Below are 13,254 nucleotides of genomic sequence, written 5' to 3' on the forward strand. Positions count from 1 at the left end.
GAGGAATACTAGCTATTCCGATCTTTTGAGTTAGAAGGGTAGATGGAGTTAGCAATACTGGAGACTCTGAGTCCGTGGAAACAGGAACCAGAGGTCTAGCATTGATTATGGCAGACACCTCGGCAAGGAAGGTGACCAAGACTTCATGTGTAAGTGGAGATTTGTGATCCAGCAGCATAGAGTCCAGGATTTTTCTGGAAACCCCAATCATGCGTTCCCAAGAACCTCCCATGTGAGAAGAATGAGGCGGGTTGAATTTCCACTTACACTTGTTGGTATTTAAGAAGTTCTCTATTTTCTCTGCTCCTGTAAAGTTTGTTCCGCAGTCGGATCTAATTAACTTAACAGGTCCACGTATGGAAACAAATCTTCTGAAGGCATTAATGAAGCAAGAAGAGTCCATAGTTTCTATAACTTCAATGTGCACAGCACAAATGCTCAAGCAAGTTAACAGCACGGCCCAATGTTTATTATTAACGACACCGCCACGGGTCTTACGTGTAACTATGGTCCAGGGGCCGAAAACGTCAATACCGACATTGGTAAAGGGTGGTTCGGTACTCAATCTGTCTGTTGGTAGCTCTGCCATTTGTTGATTTAGATGCTTTCCTCTTAGGCCTCTTTCACACTTGCGTTGTTGGGATCCGGCATGCACTTCCGTTGCCGGAGGTGCCTGCCGGATCCGTAACAACGCAAGTGTACTGAAAGCATTTGAAGACGGAACCGTCTTCCAAATGCTTTCAGTGTTACTATGGCACCCAGGACGCTATTAAAGTCCTGGTTGCCATAGTAGTAGTGGGGAGCGGGGGAGCGGTATACTTACAGTCCGTGCGGCTCCCCGGGCGCTCCAGAATGACGTCAGAGCGCCCCATGCGCATGGATGACGTGATCCATGTGATCACGTGATCCATGCGCTTGGGGCGCCCTGACGTCACTCTGGAGCGCCCGGGGAGCCGCACGGACGGTAAGTATGCTGCTCCCCTGCTCCCCGCTACACTTACCATGGCTGTCAGGACTTTAGCGTCCCGGCAGCCATGGTAACCACTCTGAAAAAGCTAAATGTCGGATGCGGCAATGCGCCGAAACGACGTTTAGCTTAAGGCCGGATCCGGATCAATGCCTTTCAATGGGCATTGATCCCGGATCCGGCCTTGCGGCAAGTCTTCAGGATTTTTGGCCGGAGCAAAAAGCGCAGCATGCTGCGGTATTTTCTCCGGCCAAAAAACGTTCCGTACCGGAACTGAAGACATCCTGATGCATCCTGAACGGATTACTCTCCATTCAGAATGCATTAGGATAATCCTGATCAGTATTCTTCCGGCATAGAGTCCCGACGACGGAACTCTATGCCGGAAGACAATAACGCAAGTGTGAAAGAGCCCTTAGTCTTTGGCACTTGACACATTTATGGAGTATGGAGGATATACATATTTTCATCCCGATTATCCAGAAACCAGCAGACCTCATTGTGCCTTCGGTGAAGTCCCAGCCTTGGTGTTGAACTTGCTCATGGTAATGTCTGACTATGAGAGCAGTAACGTGGTGACGGCCTGGAACGATGAGAGAATTCCGCTCCTCGCTAATCGCAGTAGACCTTGCAATGCGACCGCCAACGTGAAGTCGTTTATTATGATCAATTATAGGATTCAACTGGTATAGAGGGCTATCCTTTTATAGGTTGAGTCCTTTTGACAAGTTGTGGATCTCTTGCGATTATACTTCATGTTGGACACATTGGATGATGACCCTTTCCGCTTGAGCAACCTCTGCAATAGTGGGGAGTCCTTTACAAATGTGCCACTTATGACAATCTTGATTTGTGCCATCTTTGTTTGCGAAGTGATAAGCAATGTGAATAAGACTTGCAATCGCTCGTACAGCCGAAGACCACTTAGAAAACCGCTCAAATCAATGAGATTTCAGTTTTACCCTTGCTTCCACAGAGGTGTTAAATGTAACTGCAATGGTCTTGATTTCCTTATCAGAGTCCGGATGGACAAGTTCAAAGAAAGACTCTACAGGCCTTAAGAAGAATTCTTCATTCAAGAGTACTGGTGGAGATATCCATGATATATCCAGAAATGTAGAAGCAGGCACTGCACGACTGCCTAAGTCGGCAGGGTTAAGGTCGGTGGGTACATAGTGCCATTACTCTGGCGTGGAGAATTTCCTGATGCGTTCCACTCGATTGCTGACATACACATGGAATTGTCTTGTTTGATTATGTATGTATCCTAGCACGATTTTGCTATCTGTGTAAAAGTCAAAGGAATCAATGTCAAGGTCTGTTTCGTGCTCTATAAGCTCAGCAATTTCAACAGCTAACATGGCTGCACAGAGTTCAAGCCTTGGGATGATACAGTATGTGCAGGCTTGGTTTTGCCCATGACAAATCCTACTCCTATTCCACAGTTAGAGTGCACAGCTCTGAGATAAGCTACAGCAGCTATGACTTCCATGGATGCATCCGAAAAGACATGGATCTCTAGTCTGGTGGCATTCTTCAAGGATGCAGGAGTGTAAGAGCGTGGTATCTTAAACTGTTCAAATGTCTGGAGGGACTGCTTCCAGGATTCCCACCTTTGTTGTTTCTCCTTGGGTAAAGGGGTATCCCAGCCAGTGTTCTCTGTAGTGAGTTGTCTGAGTAATATCTTACCCTGAATAGTAAAGGGTGCTATGAATCCCAAAGGGTCATAGATACTGTTCACTGCAGACAGTACTCCTCTTTTTGTGAAGGGCTTTTTGCAAGCTGATGTTTAAAATGTGAACGTGTCTTGCTTAACATCCCACAGCAATCCAAGGCTGCGTTGTGTGAGGGAAAGGTCAGACTCTGGTTGGAATTCCTTGGCACTGACAGCATCATCATCGGAAGGAAATGTTCCCATTACCTTATTGCTGTTGGAGACGATTTTGTGTAGTCTGAGGTTGGCAGTGGCGAGCATGTTCTGGGTTCTGGTGAGAAGGTCAATGGCCTCTTCTTCCGTAGGTAGGGACTTAAGACCGTCATCCACGTAGAAGTTCCTTTCCACAAACTGACGTGCATCCGTCCCGAACTCCTGTTCGCCTTCTTGGGCAGTTTTTCTCAGTCCATAAATGGAAACTGCGGGGGAAGGGCTATTGTCGAACACGTGAACTTTCATCCGATAGTCTATGACCTCGTTGTTGACATCATTATTGCGATACCATCGAAACCTGAGGAAGTTTCTGTTATGTTCACGGACGATGAAACAATTAAACATTTGTTGAATGTCGGCCATAATGGCAATTGGCTCTTGTCTAAAGCGGAGTAGGACTCCCAAGAGGTTGTTGTTCAGATTGGGTCCAGAGAGAAGATTGTCATTGAGAGAAACAACTTCATGGCGAGCGCTTGAGTCAAAGACCACTCTAATCTGGTCAGGCTTACGAGGATGATAGACACCAAAACACTGTAGGTACCAGCATTCTTCTCCTTGTATAAGAGGGGGTGCAGGTTCAGCATGATCTCTCTCAAACACCTTCTGCATAAAGTCGACAAAATGTTTCTTCATCTCCGGTTTCCGGTTCAGGTTGCATTCTAAAGAGATGAACCGTGAATCTGCGTGTTGTCTATTATTTGGAATTCTCTTCCTTGGAGTGCGGAATGGTAGCGGCGCCACCCAGCTGTTAGAATCATCTTGATAGAACTCTTTACTCATGGTTCTCAAGAATTTCTTGTCTTCCATTGTGGCTGTTAACTCATTGGGCCAGATTTATCATTACTCTGACAGCTCACTCCACTTTCACATATGGCTAAAGTCAGTTTTAGCCAAGTCATATTTATGATCGGCCCTTTAAGACTGTAATAAATGTGGTTTGACGGTAGCAGTTTATCTGTCAGTAAGCAGCTTTACAAAAGTCGCACGTCCTTACGAAAAAGTCGCATGTTCTATTAAAAAGTCTCATAAGATAAGCATGGTCCTTACTGGAGTGAAATTGCGAATTTTTTTGCGACTTTTTTGCGACTTTTTAAATAGTCCCAATAGTAAATCTGTCTAGAGATTCATTTACATAAGAAAACACGCCCACTTTCAGAAAACTGGCGAGCATAGTGCAAAGCAGAAAAAAGTCGCAAATTTGTGCGCAGTTTTAGCGTTTGCGCATTTTTTTGCGACTTTTTCACTCCATTATTCTGACTTGAGCTAATGATAAATCTGACCCATTGTCTTTGGTGGTTACTTCAAACACTGTGTTACCGATGTTGTCATTACGAAAGATAAATGCTTTCCTATCATCGAGTATGACACACAGTCTTTCTTTCACACTATAGTGATGTTGTCTTGGAAAGTAGTGCGTCCATTGGGCAGGACATGAGTTTTAAAGGAAGAAACCGAGAGAGGTTTCCTGGAGTTGCTACGACAGACGTTGCCAATAATGACCCAGCCTAGATCCAGACGCTGGGCGTAAGGTGCATCATGTGGGCCGTTGATTTGATGTCGCACCTTGTGCACCCTTAGGATGTCTCTCCCGAGTAGCAACATGATATCAGCATTCTCATCAAAGGCTGGTATTTGATCAGCTATGTCTTTCAAGTGAGTATGGTGCAAGGCAGCTTCAGAAGTGGGGATCTCATCCTTGTTAGTTGGCATCTGATTACACTCAATGATAGTAGGCAAGGGTGTTTCCAAGCTGCCATTGAGAGGAGTAACTACAAGGTCACTGGCTCTTCTACCCCAGACTTCTGTAATCCCTGCACAAGTACCTAGGGTATAAGATAGAGAACCTCCTGCTATGCCTAAGAGATTAAAGAACCTTGTACTTGCGAGAGAACGGTTAATCTGGTCATCGAGAATGGTATACAGTCTTATGGCCCTTTCAGGTTTGCCCTTTGCGTATACGCGAACCAAGCATATCTTAGCGCAGGATTTCCCACAAAGTCCTTCCCCACAGACTTCAGTGTATATTGAGAACACTGGGGTGGAGGTTGCTGTTTGTTCAGCATGCTCCCCGCCAAGCTTTGTCCTGGGGGGAATGTCAGTGGATGGAGTAGTGCTGTGTTGGTACAGATAAAGGGCTTGAACGTGGTTGTCACTACCGCATTCTATGCACTTAATGATGGCCTTACAGTCTTTTGCCAGGTGTTCTGTGGAAGCACAGCATCTGAAACAAACTCCAAATTCCTTTAAAAGTTCCTTGCGTTCCTGTAGAGGTTTCTTTCTGAAACCGATACACTTCTTAAGTGGGTGTGGCTTGTTATGTATGGGACATTGGCAATTCGGATCCTCAAGTTTCTTGTTTTGTCCAGTCTTCGGAAGAACCGTAGCAGGTGCAGGTTGAACATCAGTCCTTTTCACTGACACTGGACCCCTGCGGTCTCTGTGCGTTATTCACATGTTTGCAAGTCCTGGAGAAGGTGGACTAAGAGGGTTACAGTCACTGTAGAAGAAACTTGGGTCATTTTTAGAGTCCGCAATTTCCTTTGTGAGATACAGAAGTAGGAAAAGGGAGGAAAGGCTACTCCATACCTTTTCTTGTAAGTAGATCCTTGACTAACCCATTTTTCTTGGATGCCATATGGTAGCTTAAGGACAATAGGGTTGATGCCACGAGGGGTGTCAAGGTAACTAAGACTGGGTAGGTGGGTGTTAGCCTTAGCTAGTTGAAGCTAGAACCTAGAACAGCATATTTAGCAGACAGTCTTTGGTACTTCTCATAGGCAGCATTCAACTGCTTAACAGCGCCCTCTAGGTGCAATACCTTATGAGTTGGTTGAGACAGAGCTGACATAGCATTCCATAGATTTAGACCATGAGTGGCTGATGTTCTGCAGCAGTTCTTTGTTAGCCTCATAGTTCTCTTGGACTTTCTAGGTTGGCTTCACTAAACGTTTTTGTTTTATGTGGCCTTGAGGATCTGACTCCTGATCTGTTGGAAGTTCAGGTTCTTTCTGTGTATTAGGTTCCTCAGATTGTACATTGCCTTGCTGGTGCTTTGTGATAACAAGCAGAGGGTTAAATCACAAGGTATGTGTTTGCATAGAAATGTATCAATCTTCTGGTTCTGGGAGAGGGTTTCCTAGGCAACCAGTGGGAGGGGAGTCAGAGAGACGTTTTATCAATGGCTGCTGCAAAGTTAGTTTTGATTGCATACAGAGCTTAGAATGACTTGCAGGCAGATTGCATGTGACAATACAGACAGTCTAGGAGCTGATTAAATAACAGTTGCATGAACAGTTTCTTCAATAATCTGTGCAGAAAACTGATGAATCTTATGCTGAGATTTACTTGCTGGCTGGAGTATACAGGCTTGTACATATATTCTGCTATATTCCAGTGTCCATATACATCTCACTATACATGCATAGCTAGCAAGGATCCCTTGAAAGATATTTTGCAGATCTTGTAAGATCCCTTCACTGATTTTTTTACTGTTCTGCCTCTCCAGTCTAAGGCTACTTTCACACCTGCGTTAGGTGCGGATCCGTCTGGTATCTGCACAGACGGATCCGCACCTATAATGCAAATTTTTTTATTCATGATAATGCAAACGGATCCGTTTTGACTTTACATTGAAAGTCAATGGGGGACGGATCCGTTTGAAAATTGAGCCATACTGTGTCAACTTCAAACGGATCCGTCCCCATTGACTTACATTGTAAGTCTGGACGGATCCGTTTGCCTCCGCACGGCCAGGCGGACACCCGAACGCTGCAAGCTGCGTTCAGGTGTCCGCCTGCTGAGCGGAGCGGAGGACAAACGGAGCCAGACTGATGCATTCTGAGCGGATCCGCCTTCACTCAGAATGCATTAGGGCTGGACGGATCCGTTCGGGGCCGCTTGTGGGAGCCTTCAAACGGAGCTCACAAGCGGAGCCCCGAACGCTAGTGTGAAAGTAGCCTAAGCATTACAATGTGATCTCTGAACTTATAGTTCGGCTGAGATGGCGATAACCATCTCAGCAGAAGATGGCGATAACCATCTCAGCAGAAGATGGCGATAACCATGGCGATAACCATCTCAGCAGAAGATGGCTATAACCATGGCGATAACCATCTCAGCAGAAAACTGATGAATCTTATGCTGAGATTTACTTGCTGGCTGGAGTATACAGGCTTGTACATATATTTTGCTATATTCCAGTGTCCATATACATCTCACTATACATGCATAGCTAGCAAGGATCCCTTGAAAGATATTTTGCAGATCTTGTAAGATCCCTTCACTGATTTTTTTACTGTTCTGCCTCTCCAGTCTAAGCATTACAATGTGATCTCTGAACTTACAGTTCTGCTGAGATGGCGATAACCGTAACTGAAGGATTCTATTTCAGTTCAAAACCTATTTTTATATAAGTTTATATTACATCATGTCCCATACATTAATATATTACGTGAGCATGGACACGTAGCAGGTTGAAGTCCATATGATAGCTATTACTAAGAGGTTTTTCTCGTATGTATGAATAGCCTTCGACTCTGGTAGAAGATAAGATAATTATCTGGCTAAAAACATGTGTTATTGTTTAACTTAAATATCACGCCATTGAGTACTATATATATGTGTCACAAGGATAATAAAGTTCAGAGTCATTTTGAAATTACACAGCACTGTGTCATATCTCATTATCATTTGCAAATTTTTATAGCTTTTGACCTCACAGTACTTGTCAACGTTTTAGACTTTACATTTGCTAGCTGGTGGTCCCTAAGGACCTATTTACGTTCTTGGATCAAGTACTGTTTTTTTCTTTTAAAACTTCACTTTTATTTTATTATTTTAATAAATACTGACCTTTTATTCAAATATTCATATTATTACTATGCTAAAGACGTGTTTAAAACTATCAGTGATGCGGATTGGCTCTATATTCTTTGCTCTTTGTGATATATATTCTTATAGTAATATATAGCATTTACTGCGACCTTCCTGATATATGGCTCTTTTTTCCTCCTATTCGTGTGTAGCAACTATTGAGAACAGGGGGGAGGGCAGGGGGAGGGGAGGGAGGGTGAGGGGAGATTGTTCTATTATTTATTACCCTCTCTAAGGGGACGATATGCTAGAGGAGCGTCACGATCTATTAACTATTACCATTCCCTTAGTATATAGGGACATGTATTGTGCTTGTGCACTGGTAGTAACACTTATTATTTGTTAATACGTTCCTCCTCTCGCTTCATATCAGCACCTCTCCATCTCCTATATACTCCTTATATCCACTGCCATCTATGCTGACTGCATCTATTCAGGTCTAAGCCCTATGGTTCGCTGCTGCTATAAAGATATCTCTATTAGCACTGTTATTAGAGCTTCTCCCGCATATCACTGCCTAAAAACTAACTCTCACACACCCTGCATCCCAATATCTCATTATCACTCTCTCTGGCCAGATAAGGATCAAATCAAGCTGAATACCGAAATCTTGTACCGGGGGTACACATTAAGGGGAAGATAAGAATAATTCCTTACAATTTGGGGGCTTTCGTCCGGAATTGGGAAGGTCATCCCTGATGTTTGGTAAGAAGAGACACTGATTTTTGTCCTTTAGGCCATTCCAGGGGCACTGACCACGTCTCGATTCAAGTAAGTACATAAGGGACCCTTAGATAGACTTCGAAGTACTGTGTCAGGGATACAGTAAGCATAAACTCAGGGAGTTTTTGCCTTAGGATTCAGGGAATCCGGTAATAAGACAAGTGCACTTCAGAGGGCTCCGGGAGCCCCGTAAAAAATCTGTTCCGGGAACAGAAAGGATTCCGGGAATCCAGTAACCAGGAAAGTGCACTTCAGTGGGCTCAGGGAGTCCCGTAAAAGATCTGTTCAGGGAACAGAAGGTCTAACAGCTTGATTTGATTCTTAATAAGATAATTGTAGAAGTTTTTGCATGATAAGTTGTTTGGTAATTGTAGAAGTTTTGCATGATAACTTGTTTTGTCTAATAGTTATATCAGGGGAAGTGACAGACTGGGTCGTAAGTCTACAGCTGTCGTCCCAAAACTAACATTCTGTTTTGTTTTTTACTAATACTGTTTTGAATTATTTTTGTAAGAAAATAAGTTTTAATAATGGGTAGTCAAAAATCTAAGATAGAATACCCTAAACCAGAACCAGGAGAAATATGTAAACAATATGTTGCCCGAGTCAGTCCTACACAGTATTACCTTGTTAACCCATGGGTAGATAAATTGGCAGAGTGGACAGAGGCAATGGAAGCGGTAGACCCCTTTCCCAGGGAAGGAGACAATAGCATATATCACATGGACATGGTCAAGGGTCTATGCTTAGGCGACACTGCCGCCAGACCGTATTTTGAACCTAACCCTTCATGAGATATCGATTATATGCAGAAAGGAGATAGAAAACACATGATAGAGGTATTTAAACAAAAGTCTTCACTCCCAGTAGCCGTAACATGTAAGCAAAAACCCTCAGAAAGCTCTATTGATTTCTGGAGATTTGTGGATTGCTGGAAATTGGAGGCAGGGCTACTGGTTCTCCAGAATGACAGTCTAATTATTTCCACATTTATTAACAATCTGATAGACTAATGCTTACCATAAAAAAAGAACGTCTCCACGTGGACTTCAGACAGCATCAGTTAATGGATAAGAATTGTATGTATCTAGTGTGAGCTATAGAAATCCACTTCCCCCGCCTTCACAAAAACACATTCCTGAGATAAGGGAAGTGGGCAGAGTAAGTAATCTGTAATATATTATACAAGATGAAGAATTGTTTGGTCATTTTCTTCCCCAGGGAATCCAGCTTTTAACAAAATGACTGTGATTATAACATGTATATTGTCTTCTTTAAGAGTTGATTAATCACAGAGGGAAAACCAGAAGAGATTGGAAAACGCAGCAACAAACTGTGTGTGGTGTGGCTATCTGTTTCCAGGAAAGCTGTGTTTGTCTGTGCTGCAAGTTTCGGGATGAAACAATGTGGGTTGGAAGACATGAATGATTCAGTGGAATGTGAATGGGTGTGGCTTTGAGTTGTAATTGAGGCGAATATGTGTGAAGACTGATTGTGAGCTGTTTTAAGTACATGAAAATGTATGTGAATGTGTATGGAATACGGTATTTTGTTTTTATATATGATGCGCATTGAGAATTTAATTTTTATTTATTTTTTGGACGTTTTTGGTTTTTATTGGTGCCAACAGCATTGATCAAGCTGTACATTTTTTTATTGAAGTCAATGAAAGTTTTTATGGGCCCTTTGTGTGTTCATGTCTGTATTGTCAGATCTGTTTGTTTCAATGTTTTCAGTTATGTGTTACATGTTAAGTGTTGTGCTAAATATCTGAGCTCTGTTCTTTTGGACAGCTAGGATACTAATGACAGACAAAAAGGAGGACCACAGCGTCCGACTAAAAGGGTGGACTTAGATGACTCAGAGTGGGAGGAAGGAAGTGTGAGCCTTCTATGTGAATTAATGGAGTTTTGACAAAACCTTTCAAAAACTGACTCACTACCACTCGAGACCATGGACAGGGAATACGTCACAGATCATGTCTTCAGCATTATACCAGATTGCCCAGTCAGCCTATTAGGGAGAGATTTGTTCATTAGGCTTGACTTGCAGGTATCAGCAAAGAATCAGGGCATAAGAGTACACTCAGGTCTCATTCCAGTCTCTACACCAGTGCCACTGATTCTTGCAAACATACAGGACCACCCAGAACTTAATAACATTAACCCTGCATTATGGTCTTCAAATGAATATGACACGGGGCTCATAGATTGCACACCTTACAAAGCTACTGCGAAACCAGGTGTCATCTCAGTGTTCCAGAAACAATACCCGCTGTCAAAAGAGAAACTTGACGGACTTAGGCCAGTGATAGAAGAATTCCTACAAAAGGGAATCCTGGCAGAGGTGATTTCACCCTACAGCATGCCCGTGAATCCAGTGACAAAGGCAGATGGTGCTACCCACTTTGTACAGGATTTAGGGGCCATCAACAACATCATTGTGCCTATAGCCCCTGTTGTACCTGATGTCACTCAATTATTATCTGCCATTCCAGCAGACGCTGTTTGGTTCAGTGTGATAGATCTGAAAAATGCATTCTTTTCTATCCCAGTTGATAAGATAACCAGACTACTTTTTGCTTTTTCCTTTGATGGACGCCAACTGACCTGGTGCAGACCCCAGGGATATGCTGATTCACCTGTAGTGTACAGCATAGTCCTCCAAGCGATGTTAAAGCCATGGTACATCCCCCCAAGGTTCTGTGCTGCTGCAATATGTCGGTGATTTGTTACTGTGTAGCATGTCAGCGGAGGCCAGCATTCAGGATGGTTTATCACTGTTATAATGATTGTCAGGATGTGGTCACTAAGTGACACTTAAGAAAATGCAATGGTGTAAAAAGCAGGTTGAATACTTGGGCTTTGTCCTCACAAAAGGTGAACGGAGAATCAGTGCAGAAAGAGTCCAGTCTATTGCGGGTTTGGTCGCCCCGCACACCAAGAAGGAAATGTTATCTTTCCTTGGTATGATAAATTATTGTAGACAATGGATTCCTGATTGCTCCCACTATTGACAATGTTTTGAGGCAAGCCACTCTGGAAGAAAATCCAGATTTGATTAAATGGTCTTCTGAAAATGTACAATGCATTTGATTATCTGAAATGTTCACTCATGTCGAGTCCAGGGCTGGGCCTCCCTGACTATAATATGCCCTTCCACATGTTTGCACGCCAAAATTGTAAAACCATGGCGGGTGTACTGACACAAGAAAACGGAGGCAAGTTGCGTCCTTGTGTATTTTTCTCAAAGGTAATGCCCACCCCTGTTCAAGGGATGCCGGCATGTCTGTGTTCTCTTGCAGCCTGTGCTATGATGGTAGAGTTGGCAACTCCTTTCACAATGTGACATTACACCATTTTGCACACCACTCATGATGTTGTAGGCCTACTCAAGGACATCCACACTCAACACAGCAGGCAGCTGAGCTCATTGCACTCACTAGAGCATGTATTCTACATGCTGACAGACCTGTCACTATTTATGCTGAGAGTAGGTACGCACATGGGGTAGTGTGGGACAATGGTATGATCTGGCAGAGGAGAGGATTCACGGCAGCAAATGGTAAGGATCATGTCTCACAGGGCAATGCGCTGGCAGATAAGGTGGCGAAACGAGTGGCCAAATGCAACCTCACAGGTTTGTGTAACCATTGGACGATGCCATGTTTGGCACCTCCAACCCCTGAGATGTTGCAAATACTTACTGATCTTCAGTGGTATGCCACTGAACAGGAACAGCAAGACTGGTGTTATCCAGTATTGCAGAAAAATCCTAAGACAGGATTAGAATTAGTCTGCAAAGAGGGGAAGTTATGCATTCCCCCAATACAGTGCTTCCATCTTAATAGCACATTTCTACGGAGTAGGACATAACAGCATTGAAATCCTTATGGGTAGGCCCTTTCCAACTCCTTGGGCAAGTCACCCCCTAGTGGTACAGGAAGGCAACATAGACCAGATTAGGGAAGACTATGTCACCAAATTGATACAGGTACTTAACAAAACTGAGGACAAAGTTGCTTGTAAGTCTCCCTCTTTTCCACAGGAACCCACCCACCCATATAGGGTGGGGAATGAGATGGTGGTCGAAACACTGAAGAAAGGAAGAGCTCAAGTTGATTTCGTATACGGCCCACCTACTACCGTCGTTGCAGTAACCAGAACAGCTGTGCTGACTGAACAATCTCCAATTTGAATCCACGCCACCCGAGTGAAGCTTGTGAGAGAAGGACAGGAGGTACTAACGGGGGCAGACAGCCTTGGCCTTGAAGAAGGACAGGAGGTACTAACGGGGGCAGACAGCCCTGACCTCCAACGAGGCCCAGAGGTACTAACGGAGGCAGACAGCATGACCTCGAAGAAGATACAGAAGGGGTACTAACGGAGGCAGACGGCCTTGACGCCCAACGAGATGACGCAGTCGGGAAATTCCTCGAGATGGCTGAAATGTAGTGCCTTGATAATTGCAGTCCCTACCCCAGTAGATGTATGGACAGGGCTCCTACGTTCCCAATCAAATGACACAGATTTGCAGGATCATGATGTTAAATATGGATATGTAAATCCTTATCATGCTTGTTATAACTGTCCTACATATGAGACTCTGCAAAGTAATATGATAGAAATCCAGAAAGTTGTAAAAAGATAGTATCAGGAAAAAAAAATATATATATACACTGTATATGCAATGTAATATTACAAAAACAGTACCATCCCTAGACATACATGTACCTCTACCAGCAGGATGGGTATTGGCCTGTGTA

General features: G+C 43.7%; 1 long non-coding RNA gene across 1 annotated transcript; it reads left to right on the forward strand.

The window, feature by feature from the left end:
- The first annotated feature begins 4,316 nt into the window (after nucleotides 1-4,316).
- Nucleotides 4,317-12,712, forward strand: LOC120991696. Its single transcript, XR_005776766.1, has 3 exons — nucleotides 4,317-4,329; nucleotides 7,534-7,539; nucleotides 12,537-12,712. It is a non-coding gene; the product is annotated as an uncharacterized LOC120991696 (long non-coding RNA).
- The last annotated feature ends 542 nt before the right edge of the window (nucleotides 12,713-13,254 follow it).

The sequence above is a fragment of the Bufo bufo genome, chromosome 2 (genome assembly GCF_905171765.1).
Source record: "Bufo bufo chromosome 2, aBufBuf1.1, whole genome shotgun sequence".
NCBI classification, from domain to species: Eukaryota; Metazoa; Chordata; class Amphibia; order Anura; family Bufonidae; genus Bufo; species Bufo bufo.